At 39.9% G+C, this 24,000-nt stretch overlaps 1 protein-coding gene across 1 annotated transcript in view; it reads left to right on the forward strand.

Annotated features, from left to right (window-relative positions):
• Positions 1 to 24,000, forward strand: part of LOC138424570 (uncharacterized) — a 404,438-nt gene that overhangs the window by 216,480 nt on the left and 163,958 nt on the right. The gene's annotated exons all lie outside the window — the stretch shown is intronic.

The following is a 24,000-nucleotide window of genomic DNA, read 5'->3' on the forward strand; positions in this document are numbered from 1 at the left end:
TACCCACATCCAAGTGAGGAATTGGTATCTTATACTTCAGATACCACTATTTTAAGAAAGTGACCCATGGACCAGTGAAACTGGAAAATTGCTTTGTAGGATGAATCATGGATGTACATGATTTATACTTGCATTTTTACACTGCGATGTAAATATGCAAACCTCTGGAGTTCGTTACATGGAACTTGCTTGGTATTAGAGGTACTAACTTCCTATGTGGGAATTGTGCTAGAGAGCCTTTTTGAGAAGGAAAAAATAAAATCAGGCATACTAAAAGAGTTTATATATATGTTTTTGCTCTTTGCAGAGAAATTCTAGGTACCAAGTCCTATTCACATGTCTAAATCATAGAGTGCAAGTGAAGTGACTTGTGCAGCATCTAATCTGGGAATATCCTTGCAAAACCCTCCCTGCTCTCCTTTGACTAGTCAGCTAGCCTTAGAAGAAAGTTTATTTTTCCTGCGTGGTTATAGTCTACTGTTGAATATTAAAGTAACCTGGCTTTATATATGGGTTGCTGGTTTTCTAATTTTTAGAGATCCATTACAGAATGAACTACTAGCTGAGGGGCAACATAAAACAAAACCCAAATTGGCTATATAAAAATAACAGCAGTGTGTGTAATGAGTACAAGTTAGCTTTCACCTAACAACACTTCACTTTAAGGTGTGTGCTTAATGAGTAGATGACTTAAATCAATAGAAAGAGTCAGAGGTAAAATTTCAAGTGACTGAGACAGTCAAACCATAAGGTCTGATGAGTAGAGACCCTGTGCAAGTTGCATCATGTAGGCTGTGGATCCCTAAGATGCACCACCAGGAAAACACTAAGTTACATCATTCTGGTCTCTTCTTTACATTAGATTTAATATCATTGCAAGTCGGTACTAAATGATTTTAGCCCTGCTGACACCAGTCTCTCTTTAGGGTAACTTCACTTGAACCAGGCTAATCTGCAATGCCTGGGATTTTGCTTTTATGATTAATAGCACTATATTCAGGGTTAAGTTGGCCCAATGAAAGCCTTCCTCAGGCTCCTACCTCCTGAAAGAATAACACTGAACACTGTTGTCTCCATCAGTGACAACATATTATAATGAGAATGGGGAAATCTTCAGTTTAAGCTGAGAACCACCCAGCTTCCTTTGCCCTTTGGAGTCTTCATGGAAATATAAAACAACAGGAAATGGTAGCAGTTGATCATTAAAACTTTGAAGCTTTGATTGTATTTTTTCAAGTGATAAAAAGGCATTGAAAGTGTTAGTCGCTCAGTCACCTCCGACTCCGTGACCCCATAGACTATATAGCCCACCAGGCACTTCTGTCCATGGGTAACATATGCTTTATCAGTCAGCCTTTCAAGTGTCTAATTTAAGACTTGAAAAAATAGTATATTGTTGAAGTTTAATGTTAAAATTTTATTGTGCCCTTGCTCTCAACTGTCCATTCATTCATTTACTTATTCAACAAATATTTGTCAAGCTTACAATGTGTTAGACTCTATTTTGGGTGCAAGGGGTACAAGTTAGACAAAACCCTTGCCTTCCAAGACTTCATACCCCAGCAGGCAATAGATGAGCAAATAAAACGGGAAATACGTTAGTGCTGAAAACTAAGGAGAATAATAAAGAAAGGAAGAGGTAGAAGTGAGAGTATGGGGTTGCAATTTGAGACAGTATACCCAAGGAAAGATGTGATGATACAATGGCATTTGAGTAAAAACCTTAAGGCAGTGATAGACTGAGCCATGGGAAACCTGGAGGAGAAGGAGGTCAAGCACAAAGGCTGAGGTGGGGGTGTGCCTGGTGTGTGTGAGGAACATCAGGGTGGTTGGTGAGCTGTCTGGGGTGAAGGTAGTGAAGGGATGGGTGGGGTGGTAGAGAGGTGACGGGGGCAGAGCCTAAGGGTTCTGCAGAAGTTGGGAAGTACATCGGCTTTTACTTGAGGGCTTTCCTGGTGGCTCAGAGGGTAAAGCATCTGCCTGCAAGGTGGGAGACCCAGGTTCGATCCCTGGGTCGGGAAGATCCCCTAAAGAAGGAGATGGCAACCCACTCCAGTACTCTTTCCTGGAAAATCCCATGGACAGAGAAGCCTGGTAGGCTACAGTCCATGGGGTCACAAAGAGTTGGACACGACTGAGCGACTTCACTTCACTTCAGTAAGTGTCATGGGGAACCACTGGAGGGTTTTGAGCACAGGAATAATGGACATACTTTTAGTATTTATAGGACCACTCTGGCTGCTTGGTGAGAATAGACCACTAGACCACTTGGGAGGCCAGTGCAACAGCCTAGCAGCCAGGAAGAGATGATGATGCCTGGGATTCAAGTAGTAACAGTGTGGATGTGAAGACTGTTTGGATGCTGGAGAGAGTCTGAAAGAAGAACCACCCTGATTTGTTGATGGATTAGGTATGGGCTGCGAGAGAACATCAAGCATAAAGGGTGTTTGTTGGGTGGGAGACTATGGGAGGAGCAGGTGTGGGAGAAGAGGGAAGCTCAGCATTAGTCCTGTTAAAACTGGGTGCAGATGTCAAGTAGATGGTTTAGCTGTGTGTGCATGCGTGTGCGCTCAATCGCTCAGTCGTGTGGGACTCTCTGTGACCCCATGAACTGTGTAGCCCGCCAGGCTCCTTTGCCCATGGGATTCTCTAGGCAGGAATACTGGAGTGGGTTGCCATGCCCTCCTCCAAGGGATCGTCCCGACAGGGATCAAACCCACGTCTCCTGCATCTCCTGCATTGGCTGGTGGATTGAGCCACCTGGGAAGCAAGTAGTCGGCTGCATGAGGCTGCAATTTAGGGAACAGTATGGTTTACCTCGAGGTTTTTCCAATCTGCTCACGTATCAGGTAGTAGAGCTATTGTAAATTAGGAGTGGGGCAGCTGCTTCCTCAAAAAAAGACAGTCTAACAACAGCTTAAAGGTCGAGTTTCCTTTTCATCAAGATTAATTATTATGCAAGTGCATTTCTTAAATTCTCAACTTAATAGCAGGCCTCCCCCAGCCAGTTGAATAATAACAAAAAAAAATTCTCTTTTTCTTTATTCTCTCTTTATTAGTGAAGTCTGTTTACTAACACAGCCAAATTAGCATCTACAACTTCAGTTATTGATATAAAGATCTATGACATGGTCATAGCCTCTTTGTCCATGATGCAATAATTTTGCCCTAGTTCATATGGCTTCTTAACAGAACCTGTGAAGGGCTGTTCTTTGGGTTTCTGCAGGGTTTTTACAAACCCGCTAATTGAAATATAATCAGCACCAAACAACTTGTCAGGAAAAGTGTTTTGTTCTAAACTGAGCCAGGCAGGGCACCAAATGTGGGCATCCGAGGTGGCTGAGAATTCACACTCAGAAACATCAGAGAATCTGGGCCCAGCCCTTGTGATAAGACACAGCACCAAATGACCGCCGGGCTATCTTGGAGAGTGGATTTTTTTTCTTTTGCGTATGATAGGAGGTTGATGGATTGTGTCTGTTGCAGACACACAAGGAGAAAAGGTGACTCAAATCCCAAAATAGCCCTTTTGAATGCATTAAGAGAAAACATCTCTGACACAGACAGGAAGAAAGGGAAGAGGGGGCAGGAATCAGTGACAAAATGTTCATAGTGTGCTGGTCACCAGCATTGATTCACATGAAGTTATTGTCCTCTGCTAAGAATGACACTGTCCTTTGCTTTTATGTTAAATTAGAAAACCCTCTAAAACTGTACAATTACCTGAAGATTAAATTGATTGTCCATTATCTTATTTTAACAACATACTTGGTAAGTGTTTCCTATCATTTCTTGATCAGTTCACACCCGGTTGGGGTTTGGAGTGGGTCATATGCACAATTCATTTTGATAATGTGGTGGTTATATATCTGAATTCTCCATAAAAGTAAGAATATCAATATTGAAGTGAGAAAAGGAAAAAATCTCATATAAGTTTACTTTAAATAGACAAACAATATCTGAAAGAAACTTTAAGGGGAGAAATTATCCCATTCACAAGGCAGCAAAGCCCATTACATATCTCAAATTAAGCTCAACAGGCAATGTGCAGGAAATTTGCAAAGAAAACCCAACAAGTAGTAAAGGACATGAAAGGAGACCTAGTAAATAGGCAGAAAGATGATAAATTTGATGCAGTTTTAATAAAAATCCCAATAAAGTTTCTTTTATTTTCCTGGAACATTTCTTGTTTGTTTAGGAATTTGTCAAGAGTAGTGAGAAAAAATAGAAGACTACTGATGAAGAAGTACCACATATTAAATGTATTATGAAACTATAATAATTAAAACTGCGCACTGTCAGCACAGACTAAAAATTTAGACCAATAGAACAGATTTGAGAAATAGACCTAGCTTTATATTAAAATTTCATATATGACAAACCCATGATTTAAAATCAATGGAAAAATGATTTTTAAATAAACAGTTTTAGGGACAACTATCTATACATCTGGGAAAAGGCTAAAAGCGAATATACTCAATCACCCTCTTAACAGAAAGGTGACTCAAAGACAAACATAAAAAAATGAAACATAGGAATTCTAGAAGCAAACAGTAAGGTTTGTTTATAATTTGAAATGGTGGAAGCCTCTCGAAGCAAGAAAACAAACCCAGAAGCCATAAAGTTAAAGGTTAATAGATTTTACTACCTAAAAATTAAATTTTATACACAGCAAAAATATCATTGTAAGTACAGTCAAAAGACAAATGACCAACCAGAAAAACATTTTTAAACTATATTACTGACAAACGATTAATTTTCTCAATATATAAAGAGTTCTTTCAATGTTATAAGAAATAGGAACATGAATTCATGTTTAAGAATAAAGGTTTATAAGTACATGAAAAGACTCCCACTCTCACTAATAATAAAATAAATCCACTTTAACAGATAACATTTTTCAATTTTCAGATTGAGAAAGAAAAAAAAAATGAGACAGAATCTAAGCACTCTTTCACTGTAGATAGGAGTACATAGTTGTACTTTGCTATGTACTTTGCTATGTACTTTGCTACATAGAGTACCTTGCTATGATCTGATTGTGGCCTCCCAAAATTCATGTTGAACTCTTAATGCCCATGTGGCAATATTAGGAGGTATGGTTTTGGGGACATGATTAGGTCATGAGGGTGGCACCTTCTTGAGTGATATTAGTGCCCTTGTAAAACAGGACCCAAAGAGCTCCCTTGCCCACTTCTGCCGTGTGTGAATACAATGAGAAGTCTCTAACAAGGAAGAGGGCCTCACCTGAACATGATGGAAAGTTAATCTTGGACTTTCCAGCCTTTGGAACTGTGAGCCATAAATTTCTGTTGTTTGTAAGCTACCTAGTTGAGACATTTTGTCATGGCAGCTTGAATGGAGTAAGGCAGCCCTCCTTAGAGGACAGTTTGGTAACATCTACCAAATACAGGTACATATACTCTTTCGGCAGCTGACACTTTGGGGAATTTGTCCCACATTTTATGTATACATGTGCAAGAAATATGAGGTGAGATATTCATTATATGGTTGTTGGTCATTGAAAACTGAAAGAATTGTCAACAAACAGGCTATTTGTTTAAACAAATTACGGTACCTACACACAATGGAATACTATGCAGTTATGAAAAAGAATGAAGTAGCTGTGTTCATCTTATGAAGAGTTTCAAGATACAGTGTTTAAAAAAAGAGAAACTAGGTGCCAAGCAGTACGTGTAGAAAGCTCTAATTTATGTAAACATAAAATGGGATACCCATACATGTATACATCTATGTATTATGCATCTGTCTCACACATGTACACACATCTATGCTTGTGTATTCCTAGAATGACATTCTGGGAAAATTCTTCCTCTAGGGAGTGGAAAATGTTGGTGGAGACTTACTTTTGTATTGTATAATTTTTCATGCTTGCACCCTTTATTACCACGTGCATATATTATTTTTGCAATAAAAACAAGTTCTAAAAAATAAGTGGGAATTTATAATATATAATTTATAAATGTAACACTTCAAATTAATAGGGAAAATGAATTATCCAATAGAGAGTATTGACACAACTGGATGGCCATTTAGAAGAAAGTTCAATATACTAGAGTAAATTCTATATGGATCAAAGTTTTAAAAGTAAAAAAAAAATAAAACCTCTAAGATGGAGATACTTTCTTATAATGTTGGATCAGAAAATAATTTCTAATCATGTGGTGAAAATACGTAAAAACTGAGAATCTTACTATTAAAAGTAAACTTTGGCTCAGTTAAAAATACAAACAAAATTTAAAAGCAAACAAAATTTAACAAATATTTACAAGACAAATGATAGATCACAAGTAAATATTATTGACTAAATATTCTTACAAATCAATAAAGAAAAGACCAACAATGAAAAAGGCACAGGACATGAACAGATGATTCACAGAAGTAAAAATTCAGCACATTAAAAGATTTCCATCATGCTAATAATCAATAAAGTGAATAAATTTAGTTTTTCACCCAGAAGAGGGACAAAATTAAATGTTTAAGTTAATGTAACTTGGTGTTGTTGAGCATTAGTTATCCCACCTTAGTGGAGATGAAAATGAGTGCTTTTCTGAAAGTCATTTTAGTAATTAAGATGTACAATGTGTATGCTATTATCCCAGCAAACCTGCATGTATAATTTACTACAAAGAGGTAATCTTTCAAGTTCAAGCTAATAAAATTCAGTGATGTCCATCACAACATTGTTTAGAATAGCACACATACACAGCTGAAATGTTTATCAGTGGTGTACTCATCCTGTAAATATTGGCACCTACTACAGGTGGCGCTAGTGGTAAAGAATCTGCTTGCCAAAGCAGAGACAAAATGAGACACCGGTTCGTCTCTGGGTCAGGAAGATCCCCTGGAGGAGGGCATGGCAACCCACTTCAGTATTCTTGCCTGGAGAATCCCATGGATAGAGGAGCCTAGCAGGCTGCAGTCCAAGGGGTGAAAGAGTCAGACATGACTAAAGCAATTTAGCACATATGCACAGTGGAATGTAATGTAGCCCTTTAAAATAATGACAAGCATCTATGTGTAGAAATATGCAAGTTTCTCCTTTTTCCATTGCCAAATGCTTAAAAGCACATTGAAAAAATGAAGAGCACAAGATATTGTACAGGAGAGCTCTCAGAAGACTGTTCATACAAACATTCACAGTGGTTTCAATTTTGTAGAACTTTCAGTAATTTTTATTTTATCTCATATTTTTAAGATTAAATTAGAGTATGTGTCATTTTGGGCTTCCCTGGTGGCTCAGACGGTAAAGCATCTGTCTGCAATGCAGGAGACCCAGATTTGATCCCTGGGTTGGGAAGATTCCCTGGAGAAGGAAATGACAACCCACTCCAGTATTCTTGCCTGGAGAATCCCATGGACAGAGGAGTCTGACAGGCTCCAGTCGATAGGGTTGAAAAGAGTCAGACATGACTGAGTCACTAATTACATGTATCATTTTACCCCCACCCTCCAATGAAATGAATAATGTGCTGAAATTAAAAATAATGTAGAAGAAAATTGAATACCAAAGAAAGATGTTTACAAGTTATTAAGTAGAGAAATATAGGTTGCAAACTAGTATGTCCAACATTATTTCATTTTTAGAATAAAGTATAGGACTCTACAAAGCTTCTCTACTGACTCAGAGTAAACTCAGTGCAGGAGACATGGGTCCACTCCCTGGGTCGAGAAGATCCCTTGGAGAAGGGAATGGCAACCCACTCTAGTATTTTTGCTGGAGAATTCCATTGACAGAGGAGCCTAGCAGGCTATAGGCCATGGAGTTACAAAGATTTGGACATGACTGTCCAAAATCACTGCAGATGGTGACTGCAGCCATGAAATTAAAAGATGCTTACTCCTTGGAAGAAAAGTTATGACCAAGCTAGATAGCATATTCAAAAGCAGAGATATTACTTTGCTGACTAAGGTCCATCTAGTCAAAGCTATGGTTTTTCCAGTAGTCATGTATGGATGTGAGACTTGGACTGTGAAGAAGGCTGAGCGCCAAAGAATTGATGCTTTTGAAGTGTGGTGTTGGAGAAGACTCTTGAGAGTCCCTTGGACTGCAAGGAGATCCAACCAGTCCATTCTGAAGGAGATCAGCCCTGGGTGTTCTTTGGAAGGAATGATGCTAAATCTGAAACTCCAGTACTTTGGCCACCTCATGCGAAGAGTTGACTCATTGGAAAAGACTCTGATGCTGGGAGGGATTGGGGGCAGGAGGAGAAGGGGACGACCGAGGATGAGATGGCTGGATGACATCACTGACTCAATGGACGCGAGTCTCAGTGAACTCCAGGAGATGGTGATGGACCGGGAGGCCTGGCGTGCTGCGATTCATGGGGTTGCAAAGAGTAGGACACGACTGAGCGACTGAACTGAACTGAGCACCTATATACAGGCACATACATACATTTGTGCCTGAAAAATACTGACTTAAACATGTTAATAGTGATTATCTCTGCATGGTGAGATTTCGGGTCTTTTTGTAAGATATTTTCCATTTTCTTTAATGAAGTTGTATCACTTTTTAGTGAAAATTATCCCTGCTATTTCTTTTAAAATTATTTTAAGGATAAAAATGTTAAAATCTGGGCTTACTGTTAAATTATTCTCTCTTTTTAACCCGATATTTATTAATTTGGCTTCCTTGGGTCTTAGTTGCAGCATGCGGGGTCTAATTCCCTGACCAGGGATGAAACCTGGGCCCCCTGCGTTGGGAGCAGAGTCCTAACTACTGGACCACCAGGGAAGTCCCTTTACCCAATATTTATTTTAATTTTTTTAAACTGAAGAATAATTGCTTGACAGAATTGTGTTGGTTTCTGCCAAACATCAATATGAATCAGGTATAGGTATACATATGTCCCCTCCCTCTTGAACCTCCCTCCCACCTCCCAATATTTAAAAGCCAGGTTACAAAATGGCAAGGGAGGAGTTGGATCACAATAGGGAAAACTGTATTATTTGCAGAGCCACCATCATAGGCTTCATTTCAGTTCAGTTCAGTTCAGTCGCTCAGTCGTGTCTCTTTGTGACCCCATGAACTGCAGCACGCCAGGCCTCCCTGTCCATCACCAACTCCCAGAGTTCACCCAAACCCATGTCCATTGAGTCGATGATGCCATCCAGCCATCTCATCCTCTGTTGTCCCCTTCTCCTGCCCCCAGTCCCTCCCAGCATCAGAGTCTTTTCCAATGAGTCAACTCTTCCCATGAGGTGGCCAAAGTATTGGAGTTTCAGCTTTAGCATCAGTCCTTCCAATGAACACCCAGGCTAGATCTCCTTGCAGTCCAAGGGACTCTCAAGAGTCTTTTCCAACACCACAGTTCAAAAGCATCAATTCTTCGGCTCTCAGCTTTCTTCACAGTCCAACTTTCACATTCATACATGACCACTGGAAAAACCAGTGGCTTAGCCATTATGAAGTTAATCCCTTTTCATGATATCGGTTAAAAGAAAAAGACAGCAACTACCTTGTGTTGAGTTTATCACTTGATAAACTCTCTCAGTAGCATCAATGACCGTATGTATAGATAAGCTTCTACCTAGACTGGTGAACAATTTGAGTTCTCACAAATTCGTGGCCACATGAATGTTTTCAGTTTCATGAGCCAAGAAAGATAAAAGGTTAAACTGGGCATCAAAACTGCAGAAAAACCTGGCGTTTGTTTTCATACGAGATCCCAAATCTCACTCTCTTATAAACCAGCATTTGAACAGTAGAAGCCCTTTTCATAGAGAACCATGGGTTTTCAAGTTCTGATTTTATTTCTGATTTGTTTTTCATTATTTCCTAAAGCTATTGATGTTTCAGAGGCAGTGGGGGAAGTGAGGGAGCCCCGGGAGAGTTTCAGGCTTTGAATTTTGGAACTCAACCATTCAGAAGTTCATACTCCTGTTCACAAAAACAATGTAGCAGGGTCACTTTGGCCATTGGAGCATCTTGTACAAGGGCTGGAGCTTGGGTTCTGTGTGTGTTTGCTGCAGCAGCCTTTCACCCCTTCCACACTTTTCTTTTTCCCTTTCTTTTTCCCTTTACATCAACATGTTGTAGCCTGTGACACCAGCTAAATTAATCACTCACTGCGCTCAGGGAAGTCACCGCAGGATATAGAATAACAAAGACAACAAAATTATTGCAAGGCTGGAGAGAAGGGACTGACTTGTGAATACAGTCAGCGTACTCTCACCAGCTGTGTCCTCACAGGGGCTGGAGCGGCAGATTAAATTGGGACTGCTTTTTATTCTATTTACGTGGATCTGAGAATGGCCACAATACAGTGCCAAGGACCCCTGATGAAGGGAAAGCCCTTCAGAACGCTCAGTCTACTGTCAGAACTGAGGCTTCCCCAAGCTTCAGGATTACCCAGGGGCGCCCTCTTTGGGTTCCCCTTGGGCAAGCTCTGCTTGGGCAGATTCAGCTGAGTAATTGCTGAGCCACCGGGATCCAGAACATATGGGATTGTTAGGTCAGAACCAACAGAAAAATCAAATCTCTAGCAGCCAAGGAGCTGTGGCTCAAATCGTGGTATACAAACCATGTGCATAATAGCCCAAGAAAAAGATACAAGAGGATGGGGATGTCAGCTTCCTTGACCCTGGGGAAAAAGCAACTCCTGATGACAAATGTGGGTTGGATGATAAATGGTGAGTTCAAAGAAGGGAAAGTGTTAGTCACTCAGTTGTGCCTGTCTCTTTATGGCCCCAGGCAAGAATACTGGAGTGGGTAGCCATTCCCTTCTTTAGAGCATCTTCCTGACTCAGGGATCAAACCCAGGTCTGTGGTGAGTTTAGCAGTGTTCTGTTATACACGTGAATTGATGGACAGATGTCAACCTGCAAGGGGCTGTCCAAGTGTGACCTAGAACTCTGTTGGACCTTCCTGCTAAGCATATTTCACAACAACTTGGATAAAGGCATGGAAGGCAACCTCATTAAACCAGAGGTGGACATACAGCTGAGAGGACTAGTAGGGATATAAGACAGCAACATTAAGATTTGAAAACTACTTTAAAGTCATAAAGAAGAAGTCAAAAACAATAAGAGGAAATGTAATGAGGATAATAATAACCATGTATTTTATAACTAAAAACAACTGTAAATATAAACTTCTGTGTTTGGGTTCAGAAAATCAATTAAATGAGAGAGATTTAACAGCAAAGCCACCCCAAAGAAGTTCTAGGGTCAAGAAGAGCCAGTTGAGTGACTTAGGCGTTAAACTCTTGCCCATGGAAAAATAAGGTTTGGAACTAGGGGAGTAAGAGATGTGTGGTCCTCATCACTGGTCAGACCACAGCAGAAAAAGGTCCCACCTTTGGATGACTGGCATGAGCAGGGAAGTATTCAGTACATTCTGGAGACTAGAGAGAGTAGAATTAAGGCTGGTCTGGGAAAATTAAAAAGAGAAAAGTTTGGACTTGTTGTGAGCTGAATTCTGCCCCCACAAACTCATGTGTTGAAACCCTAACACCCAATACTTCAAATGTGACTTATTTGGAAATAGGGCCTGTACAGGAGTGACTGGGCTTCCCACGTGGCTCAGTAGTAAAAAATCCACCTGTCAATGCAGGGGATGCAAGAAACATGGGTTCAATCCCTGAGTTGGGAAAGTCCCTTAGAGAAGGAAATGGCAACCCACTCCAGTATTCTTGCCTGGAGAATTCCATGGACAGAGGAGCCTGGCAGGCTATACAGTTCATGGGGTCACAAAAGAGTCACAACTTAATGACAAAACAACAAGAGAAGTGATTAAATTTAAAAGAGATCATGAGGCCCTAATCCAATCTGACTAGCATCCTTGTAAAGAGAGGAAATTTGGACACAGAGAAAGGGTGCACTTGCGCAGAGGAAAGGCAATGTGAGGATCCGGGGGCGGGGGGAACCATCTGCAAGTCAAGGAGAAAGGCCTCAGAAGAAACCAAACCTGCCAACACCTTGATCTTGCACTTCCAGCCTCCAGAACTGTGAAACAATATTTCTGTGGTTTAAGCCACCTAGTCTGTGGTATTCTGTTATAGCAGTTCTTGAAGACTCTTCCAGGGTTCAAAAGAAAAGTTTCTTAACAAAGTGGCAGAGAGAATCTAGGCAGAGGTGACAAATGACAAGAAGTCCTTCCTTGGCCAAGCTCAGTCAGGTCCCCCTTCTCATCTAGACCTTGACTGTGGCCTGCTGGGCCCAGTTTTCACAAAGAATCCCATCAAGCCAGTTCATTGCGAATTCCCCCGTCCTTGATGTCTAGTGAAGTTTCTCTGAGCACTCGTCCATCCACTGACGAGTGGACGAGTGGACTGCCCATTGACTCTAAGTCTTTCCAGTTGTCTTTGCTGTAGTGGGGGTTGAGTTCAGTTCGATACTGACATCTCTCTTCCCTACTGCGTTAGCTCAGATAAAATCTGTCTTGCCATCTTTTAGTGTCTAGTACAGAATTTGTCTTTGACACAAACTACCTCAAACTCTCAGTGTCTTAATGATGCATGTTTGGTATTCTTTCGTGGGTCAGCCATGGACTCACTCACTGCAGTCACTCAAGGAGCCAGCTTGATGTTGCACCGTCTCGAGGCGTGCTTCCACAGTCCTCATAGCAGGGGGCAGGGCTGTGCTGGAACAAGCACTGCCCCGTCAAGGTTTCTGCCAGATGTGATCTTTACTTCTGTGCAGATTTCATTACCCGAAGAAAGTCACATAGCCACACGTAACCTCAATAGGACTGGAAAAGTGAAATTCTACTTGAGCCTTCAAGGAGGAAATTTGAAATATTTGCTTTCATCCTAAAGTCTACAGCTAGTTTTAAAAAATTGAGTTCATGTTTACACTCTAACAGGTTGAGATTCCACTAAAATATGGTTTTATTAAGATACATAAGATGTGATGATGCTCATGATCCAGAGGAGGAGACGGACATGTCTACACCTAAATTTAAGTCAGTGTGGTACCCAATGTTTCAGTCAGCCCTGTCATCCTTGTCTCCTAGAGACTCTACTCTTCCCTCGACCCTCTGACGAGGTTGCCTTTGACTGCCCCTGCTTGGGCCAGAAGTAGACTTCTCATCCAGGGTGACTTGATGGAAGTAAGCTAATTAAATTATTATTCTTGGAAGTTGGAACTAAAAGATAAAAAGTCTAGCTACTTAGTGTGGCCTGCTCACACCTTATAGTATGCTTTGGGGGACCACAAAACTGGCCTCAGTGACTTGGGTCTACATTCACTTTCTGTGTGTGGCTCCAACAGCCTGAGCCCCATCAGCAGACCTGATTCTACTTGGGTAGCTTCAGAAAAATGATGCTGGGACAGAGCTGTTAAAGACAGGGATGTTTAGTTGGGGAGACAGTGGGAGGAGACAGTTGCAGCATCCTTTTCCAACTCTGAGAGTGTGAGTACTATTACTCAGACTCCTTGCCAGATTTGAATGTGTGCTAGGATGTGATGCCCATTGTAGTAAGATGGGACACTCTTATGAACAGTGTTCACTTGAATTTTTTATATTCCTATAACCTGATCTCTACATCTTGTCACTGACTAAGTCACCTTCAGTGAAATGTAGATATTTAACTCCATGCAATGGGAACTTGAGGGAAGGCACCAGGCTTTGATATATTTTTTGAACTTTCAGGAACTAGTAGGAATATTAATGCTCACTTTCCTGAGATACAGGCCACTGATTAGTCTGCACAGTGTGAACTGGTATTTGTGAGTGTGTGTGCGTTTGGCTCTGTGACTGATCCTGCCATCAACACCACCTCCCTCTCGCCAACATGGCTTGTTGGAGTCCTTTTATGTTAACGTCCTCTGTAAGAAGCCTTCAGTTTGGTAGCACTGCTCACTCCCAACAAATGCATCAGAAAACAATGCACACCCCTGCCTACCAGTAATCAGAGCAATTACTTAACAAGCACATCTCTATTTCCTCCAGGGTGGACTAATTAAAAGGCTTCCATGCTGTTGTCAGAAATGGACAAAGTGTGTTTTGTACTACTTTTTGGAAAAATTAAAAGCTAACATTGGGTTCTACGTTGAAACATTTTCAACACTGTTCACAGGAATTGTCTCATTTCCACCCTTCTAGGGTGGGCTCAATTGTTGGCCATGATTGAAAAGGCAAGGCAAACAGTAAGGGTGTGTCTTGCACCTTATTCTGAAGACAGGTTGTCCAGAGTTATAGAGCGGTGGTTCTCAAACTTTGGCACCCATAGTGTCCCTTGGAGAGCCCGTTAAATCACAGGTGGGATGAACTGGAAAATTAGGATTGGCATGTATGCACTACCATGTGTAAAATAGACAGCTAGTGAGGGAAAGTCGCTCAGTCGTGTCTGACTCTTTGTGACCCCATGGACTATACAGCTGATGAAATTTTCCAGGCCAGAATACTGGAGTGGGTAGCCTTTCCCGTCTCCAGGGGATCTTCCCAACCCAGGGATTGAACCCAGGTCTCCCACATTACAAGCAGATTCTTTACCAGCTGAGCTACTAGAGAAGCTCAGCTGGGTGCTCTGTGATGACCTAGAGGGATGGGGAGGAGGTTCAAGAGTGAGGGCTTATATGCATACATGAAGATGATTCATTTCATTGTACAGCAGAAACTAACACGATATTGTAAAGTAATCATACTCCAACAAAAGAAAAACCCCAAAACAAAATAACAACAACAATAAACAGCCTGCTGACCCCTCCCCAGAGTGTCTGACTCAGATGGGGCCCCAGAACTTGCTCTTCTAACAAGTTTCCAGGTATTGCTAATGCCACTGGTTTGGAGCCCACACTTTGAGAGTGCTTCTGCAAAGAAGCTCTTTTCTTTACCTTCCCCATTGCTCGTTAAAAGCCACAGGAGCACAGCTTTTCCAGTGGAGCTCGAGGGAGAGAATCAACCTTGGACACTGTTATTTTACACCACTGAACCAGATCCAAATGCACTTGACTCAGGTGGAAAGGATGTAAGCTCTGGGTTCAAATCCCGGGTCTGCCACTTGGTTGTTAGGTGACCTTAGGTTGATGACTCCGTTCCCTTATTCTGGGGCCTGCACTTGACAAATCTGCTGTGAGGCTGCCTGAGTCCGTGGGGTAGGAGGAGTGTTCAGTGAAAGAGAGCCCGCTCTGGTTTCTTCCTCTCACTTCTGCCCACATTTCCTTGGGCCGTTTTGAGTGATTTGTTTATTCCTCAAGGTTCGTGTGATGAATGTCAAGCACAGTTTGCTTTATGCAATAATGCAGCCCTTAAAAAGATTTAAGGTGAATCAAGTCTTAAGAGATAAAGGATAAACTTTACTTTGCCACAGACTTTGTATGCAGGGAACTTTTTTAATAAACAGAAAAAAGAAAATAGAAAGCTTCAAAATTTACTTTCTTCCATGGAAACATGTTAGCAAGAGAGAAAAACAGTATTTTATTACAGTATTACTTTTTTTTTTCAATTGAAAACTGGAACACACATTCAATTTATACCAAAAAAAACTATAGTGAAAATATTTAAGTACACGAACTCAGTGACAAAAGAAAATTCTGGAAAGAAGAGTATAAAAGGGTGTGGAGTCATACAAGTCTCTGTGCTCATATCCTCTGCCTTCTCAAACTGAGTCAAGGTTATTTATTATGCTTTTGGTGCAGGTGAAAGAAAATATCCTTAAATAGAATACCTCCCATATTTCTTGCCAAGCCTACTCAGATACTCAGTTTTAGTTAACTATGACTTCAAGGTCTTTATCAACAGCTCCATTTTATTGAGCTACTATTATGTGACTGACCTGAGGCTATGTATTTGGTATACATTGTTGTTGTCTTGTCCCTCAGTCATGTCCAAATCTTCTGCAACCCCAAGGACTGTAGCCTGCCATGCTCTTCTGTCTACGGAATTTCCCAGGCAAGAATACTGGAGTGAGTTGGTACATATCATCTTAGATAATTCTCACAACAACCTTGAAAAGAGGTAATAAAATTTCCCCCAATTTACATTGAGGAAACTGAAACCTGGAGAAGAAAATGCTCTGCCCAAGTTTGTAAGAACTAGACACTCAGAATTTAAACTCAGGCCTGTCTGACACACTGAAAATCTACGCCTTTGTAACCTATTCATCACTCTCTCTCCCTCTCCATTCAAAGGACACTAAATGCTAGAAAGATAGTCTTATAAAAAATCAAACCAAATTGGATTCAATTATTCTTCTCTTAGCACAAGAAACTTTGTTTTTCATGAGTCTGGGAACGATGTCCCAGTGAAGTGTGAAGATACCCAAAGGTTAGAACTGTACTTAGGGGTTGATGAAAGAGGCATTAGATTGGTTGATTGATTAGATTGATTGATTGATTGATTGATTGATTGTTAGAACTGGACATGGAACAACAGACTGGTTCCAAATAGGAAAAGGAGTACGTCAAGGCTGTATATTGTCACCCTGTGTATTTAACTTATATGCAGAATACATCATGAGAAACGCTGGACTGGAAGAAACACAAGCTGGAATCAAGATTGCCAGGAGAAACATCAATAACCTCAGATATGCAGATGACACCACCCTTATGGCAGAAAGTGAAGAGGAACTAAAAAGCCTCTTGATGAAAGTGAAAGAGGAGAGTGAAAAAGTTGGCTTAAAGCTCAACATTCAGAAAATGAAGATCATGGCATCTGGTGCCATCACTTCATGGGAAATAGATGGGGAAGCAGTGGAAACAGTGGCAGACTTTTTTTTTTTTTTTGCTCCAAAATGACTGCAGATGGTGATTGCAGCCATGAAATTAAAAGACACTTACTCCTTGGAAGGAAAGTTATGACCAACCTACACAGCATATTCAAAAGCAGAGACGTTACTTTGCCAACAAAGGTCCGTCTAGTCATGGCTATGGTTTTTCCCAGTGGTCATGTGTGGATGTGAGAGTTGGACTGTGAAGAAAGCTGAGTGACGAAGAATTGATGCTTTTGAACTGTGGTGTTGGAGAAGGCTCTTGAGAGTCCCTTGGACTGCAAGGAGATCCAACCAATCCCTTCTAAAGGATATCAGTCCTGGGTGTTCTTAGGAAGGAATGATGCTAACGCTGAAACTCCAGTACTTTGGCCACCTCATGTGAAGAACTGACTCATCGGAAAAGACTCTGATGCTGGGAGGATTGGAGGCAGGAGGAAAAGGGGACGACAGAGGATGAGATGGCTGGATGGCATCACTGACTCGATGGACATGAGTTTGAGTGAACTCCGGGAGTTGGTGATGGACAGGGAGGCCTGGTGTGCTGCAATTCATGGGGTTGCAAAGAGTTGGACACAACTGAGCGACTGAACTGAATTGAACCGAAAGAGGCATTAGACCACAGATATCTCATTCATGCCTAAATATCTTAAACTCTCTAGGGCAGCACCTAGCATTTTCTAAAGAGACTAGCAAACAACTAAAATGCATGGAATGTCTTCTGGGAAAATCTAACCCTTTAAGAGTCAAGGTCTTAAAACTGAAATGAAAAATAAAGGTTGATATATCGAGCTGCTTAGTATTCAATGGCATAGCTTCCCAAATACACACAAATTTGATGCACTTTTGATTGAACCCATAATTACAAAATTTGTTTAAAGCTGTTATATTATCTTCTTATTTGACACAATATGGCACAATTTTGTTATAGGATTGAAAACCAAATAAGACAACTACAGTTGGTAGCATTTCAAAGAAATTTTCCCTTTAAGATGAAATCAATCCTGTTTCAAGCTTATTCCTGTTTTATGATTGAGGCTCTAGGGGTGTATTTTGCTGAAAAATGTCTTTTTGATTTTTTAGAAATTCTTTAGATTAATATGCAGCTGTCATTGTAAGGCAAATCTAGATCCGCTTTTATGTTTCCTCTTTCCCCAGGCTGCAACTAGTGTCTACCTCTCTAGGAGATACAGTCCACTTATTTCTGACTGGGGCTTGATATTCCAGGTCAGACAGCAAAGAATTCATCTACTCATCATCATTTAGAGCATGTCACACTCTGTCTGTTTACTTTGACTGAATACATTTCTTTGCTTAGTATGTCCAATATCTTAACATTTTGTGGCTGTCTAATTTTAATTCCTGTTCACAGACACATATGCACATACTCACACCCACTGTGAATCATACCATATTATCACAATTCTCAACATAACAAGAAAACAATGCCATGTTTTGATGTGTTTCTGAGTATAGTTTCAGCATTTATTTAATTTTATTCAAGGCTTTCCTTCATGTTTTTTCCTTCTGTTTCAGTTTAAAGGGCAATGAACTTTTCTCTTTAACTACTGACATGCTTTCAATTCTTTCCCTCTTTAATTCCTCTTTCACAGATGCAAGCTTGTTTATCTAAGCATTTTATCTCAAAGGTAGATTTATACTTTGTCCCCATCAAAAACGCAAGGAGATATACAATAAGAAAAAAATACTCTGGAACTGCTTTGTCATACATGTTGAAAACAAAACAATTTTTAAAACACCTGAGCAATCAAATATAGCTGGCTGTCAATGCCCCAGCACTTGAAGGATACCCATTTGTATGGACTCATTTAAAGAGGGAGCATCTTAACAGGATGTGTAGATGACAGAAAGCTTGAGAGAAAAGCTTTGTAAGAAATGAGCACATCTTTCCATGATACTAGTTACAATGTAACTAGGGCCAACTGCCTGTCTTTTGCTCCTTTTAACGCTTGAAGAGAAATCTGTAAAGTATAAATTCCATTTAGCCAGTTATCAAGAGAAAATATTAAAACACTAGAGTGGGGGTTGGTACACCACAGACAAAATCCTTTTCTCCTACTATTTTCGTAAATGCAGTTTTGTTGGCTCACACTGTTTTACGTATTATCTAGATGCTTTCAAGCTATAGCAGGAAAGTTCAGTAGTTGACACACAGGCTGCATTGCCCACAAAGGCTGAGATTCTTACTCTCTCTGGTCATTTACAAAAAATTCATCAGGCTCTGATATAGATGTTCAGAGATGGTGATATTTTAAAGCCTTTCTTTCCAAAGAAGAAGGTCAGTTGGTCTTTGCTCATAGGTCTAAGAAAACATGGATTATTAGAGATGTTGTCTTAAACATTCCACAACAGGGCAGATTGTTCACAAAAGAATGACACCTGCCTAGAATTTATAAACCCATCTCATTATTATTCAACCAAGACAGTAAAAAGTCTCTAAAATAGGGTAAGCATATAATTTATCATTTAAATCAGAGTGCTTTAGAAAGTAAAAGGGGTACTATTAATAATTATGCTGAGACAGCAGACATAAACTAAGATTATCCCAGGCAAACCAAGATGGGTGGTCACCCTAAAAGGGTGCATCACTGCACCAGATCCAGCATAATCAGTATGTGTGAGATAAATACATAAGGATTTAAGTTCATTTCTTCCACTGAAGCATATTCATTATCAGAGCCTTTGTAAGTGAAATCTTCACCTAACTGGTAAGCATCAAATGGGTGTTCCCAATTCATTTGGGGAGTTAACATAAGCTCCTTGGACCATCAGAAAACATTATGCAGCAATCAATAAAGCTTTGAAGAGAAAATTGAGCTTGAATAATTCTTGCTATGATTGCCCACCTGAACAATGAGGAAGTAACAGATATAAGTTATCTTGATCTTTACTGACACTTTCAGTTGTGTCCCAAATGATTGGCAAGCTATAAAAGAATGACTTTGACCTTTCTGTCATGCTCTTCAAGGGCAATGGATCAGATTCCCCTGATCCATGCCAGCGTGGTAAGGGAAGAAAGGAGCCAGAGAGAACCAAGAGTACAAAGATCCTCAGATTCATTGCTTAGAATTCAAGATCTTAAATATTTATTCCTTCTGCACCTAAACAACCCTATATAAAAAATTATAGCCTACGACTATTATTCTGATCCATTTATATTTTACAATAAGTTCTCTAATCAAAGATTATTTTTACCCTTGATAGAAGAAATTGGGAACCACTACATATTGGAATCTGTAAAATTTTCTCTCTTTTAATTTTATCTAGTATCTGTATGGATAAAGAGTCTTACTTATAGCATGTCTCTTGTGATGCTATTCATAACAAGGAACATCTGTGTGAGATTTATCTCTTAAAAAGTACTTTCAATCCTATGTGATTCTCACTAACTCCAATAAGCTAATAAGATAGAATTATTAGTACCCTTGTTTGTTGTGGATAAAACAGAGAGAGGGTCAGAGAATTTAAACATCTTGTTCAAGGTCACACAACTAATGATGGTAGTACTAGCGTTAGTCGAAGCCTTCAAATCACAAATCCTAGGCCATTCAACTCTGCCATATTGTTTTCTAAATTGTTATGAATTAGTAATATCATTAATACCTCTGGAAAAAATTGGGCTTCCTAGGTAACTCAGTGGCAAAGAATCTTCCTGGCAGTGCAGGAGACGCAGGAGACATGGGTTCAATCTCTGAGTCAGGAAGATCCTTTGAAGGAGGAAATGGCAATCCACTCCAGTATTCTTGCCTAGAGAATCTCATGGATAGAGGAGTCGGGCAGGCTACAGTCAATGGGGTCACAAAAAGCCAGACACAACAGAGCACACATACACTGAAAAAGTTAATTCAAATGGAATTGACCTTGACCTGTTAGAGAAGAGGCAACAAAAAGCATAAAATGTAACACTGGCTAATTATAAAAACTAATGGAAATATATAAATATTGCAAGTTGTGTGAACCATCATTGTAGGTTTACTGTCATTTAAGTCAACGTGATAATAGAGATGAAAGGAAACATAATATATGAGTGGTTAAGAAATATACACTAATTATTTATTAATATCAATAAGATTAAAGTTTACCACATATTTTATCCAGTTGAAGATATCTTCTGGGCCTGGCTGCATATAATAGAAAGTGTTAAGTAACGATGATTTAAACGAGGTAGAAGTTTATTTGTTCAATAAAAGAAGTCTGGATGTAGTGGATGTAGTCAGGTGAGGCCTTCACAGAACCTCAAACCCCTTTCAGCTTTCTATTCTGCCATTCCTACCATGTGGCTTACATCCACAGAGTTGAAGATAGAAGCAGATGCTCCAGTTATAACATCTGTGTTCTGAGCAACAGGAAGAAGAGAGGAAGGAAGAAATGAAGGAAGATGCTCATTCTCCATTTCAGGAAACCCTGGGCTTCCCTGGTGGCTCAGACAGTAAAGAATCTGCCTGCAATTTGGGAGACCCTGATCCCTGGGCCAGGAAGATCCCCTAGAGAAGGGAATGGCTACCCACTCCAGTGTTCTTGCCTGGAGAATACCTTGGATAGAGGAGCTTGGCAGGCTACAATCCATGGGGTTGCAGAGAGTCAGATACAACTGAGCAACTAACACTTCCACTTTCTTTCACTTCTGAAAGTAGACACGTGACACTTTAGCTTACATTTATTGGCAGAATTTTTTTCATATATCTGTATATAGCTGCAAGAGAGGCTAGCAAATGCAGTCTTTAACTGAACCAGCTCAAAATCAGTGCCTTTTTATTAGAAAGAAGGGAAAGAAAGGATGTAGACAGGGATAGGCAAATAACAATCCCATCCATGATCTCCTTTAAAGAGTGGAGTAACTTCAGAGTTTTAGAGAATAGGCAAAAAAAAAAAATTGTTGTGTTTTTTCAACTTGCACTAGGCTGTTTACATATGTCTTACAACAAACTGAGGACAACTACTTTAGTCCATATTAAAAAGAAAAAAAAATCAAAGTTGCAGAGAGGTTATACTTAATGAATGTGGTGTGGAAGCTCATTTTCTTTCTTTTATTAATGAAAGTATGAAGCGAAGTCGCTCAGTCGTGTCCGACTCTTTGCGACCCCATGGACTATAGCCTACCAGGCTCCTCTGTCCACAGAATTCTCCAGGCAAGAATACTGGAGTGGGTTGCCATTTTCTTCTCCAGGGGATTTTCCTGACCCAGGGATCAAACCCAGGTCTCCTGCATTGCAGGCAGACTCTTTACCCTCTGAGCCACCAGGGGAGTGTATATAATGAAAGTTGATTTATAATATTGTGTTAGTTTCAGGTGAACAGCAAAGTGATTCAGTTATACATATATATATATATATTTATTTATTTATGTATATATGTATATTCTTTTGGAGGCTCCCCAGGTGACTCTAGTGGTAAAGAACCTGCCTGCCTATGTAGGAGACCTAAGAGACATGGGTTCGATCCCTGGGTCAGGAAGACCCCTGGAGGAAGGCACAGCAACCCACTCTAGTATTTTTGTTTACAGAAGCCCATGGAGAGAGGAGCCTGATGGCTATGGCCCACAGGGTTGCAAAGAGTCAGACATGAATGAATGGCTTAGCAGACACCCATATTCTTTGTTATTCTTTTCCATATAAGTTATTACATGATATTGCATATAGTTCCTTGGGTTATACAGAAAATCCTTGCTGTTTATCTGTTTTATATTTGGTAGTGTGTATCTGTTAATCCCATGCACCTAATTTATTCCTCCTCCTGCTTCCCCGTTGATAACCATAAGTTCATTTCCTATGTCAGAGTCTGTTTCTGTTTTGTAAGTGAGTCCATCTGTACCATTTTTCAGATTGTACATATAAGTAATACCATATAATGTTTTTTTGTCTGACTTACTTCACTCAGTATGATCATCTCTAGGTACATCCATGTTGCTGCAAATGGCACTATTTCATAATATTCCACTGTATATATGTAAACCACATCTTCTGTATCCAATTGTTAATGAACACTTAAGTTGCATCCATGTCTTGGCTATTATAAACAGTGCCACTGTGAACATTGGTGTGTGTGTATTTTTTTGAATTAGAGTTTTTGTCTTTTCCAGATTGGGGTTGCTGAATTATACGGTAGCTCTATTTTTAGTTTTTTAAGAAACCACCTAACTGTTCTCCATGGTGGCTGTATCAATTTACACTCCCAACAGTAGTATAGGAGGGTTCCCTTTTCTTCACACTATTACCAGCATTTGTTATTTGTAGGCTTTTAATGACGGCCATTTTGACTGGTGTGAGGTGGTATCTCATTGTAGTTTTGATTTCTATTTCTCTAATAATTAGCAATGGTGAGTATCTTTTCATGTGCCGATTGGACATCCATATGTGTTCTTTGGAGAAATGTCTGTTTAGGTCTTCTGTCTGATTTTTGATTGGGTTGCTTGTTTTTTTATATTTAGCTGTGTGACCTGCTTGTATATTTTGGGAACTAAAACCTTGTTAGTTGCATCATTTGAAAACATTTTCTCTTATCCTATAAATTGCATTTTCATTTTGTTTATGGTTTCCTTTGCTAAGCAAAAGCTTATAAATTTGATTAGATCTCATTTAACTATGCATTTTCTTTCTACTATGCATCCTAATCTCCCTAGCTTTTATGATGAAAAATTAGTAAAGTGAAAACAATTGAGAGAAATTTAATTTCTTGGTCAAGAGAACAGGGTTTAGAAGAGGCATGCATGCATTAGTTCATTCGATAGATATTAGTGGCTCCTTCTATGCGACAGGCTCCTTCTTCTGCCTTTAAGTAGAAGGTTGTTTGCTTTTCAAGAGAAGCCAAAATATCAGGGTAAGGGAATTGAATCTTTGAGGCAAAGGGATTTGTAGATCATTGCATTGGTCTTTCTCATTAAGGAGAAAAGGAGAAGATGATGTCTGGTAAGATGAAGTCATTGTCTTCTATTTTTTGGAGGCAATAGATCCTTCTTTAAGTTAAAACAGATGTATTGTGTCCCAGGATCATGTGATGCTGAAACACATCACTGAGGGTAATTATGGAACCTCAAATCCTAGAAGGCTTCAAGAAAAGACTAGAAAAGTTTCTGTTCTAGAAATTTCCCTTTTTCTTGGGCAAAGAAATGATTGCTTCAGACCACTTGTAATCCTATGATGATCCGTGAGTGTAGGCATTGTGATGGCACTAAACCCCACTTGTGTTCAAACTAGAAATTTAAACAACAGCTTGGTGTATTCAAGCACACGGTTAGAAAGATATTATTGAATAGAAAAAGACTAAAATAGGAATTACCTCCTTCTCATATTTCTAACAAATAGAT

Source organism: Ovis canadensis, chromosome 1 (assembly GCF_042477335.2).
Source record: "Ovis canadensis isolate MfBH-ARS-UI-01 breed Bighorn chromosome 1, ARS-UI_OviCan_v2, whole genome shotgun sequence".
Classification (NCBI taxonomy): domain Eukaryota; kingdom Metazoa; phylum Chordata; class Mammalia; order Artiodactyla; family Bovidae; genus Ovis; species Ovis canadensis.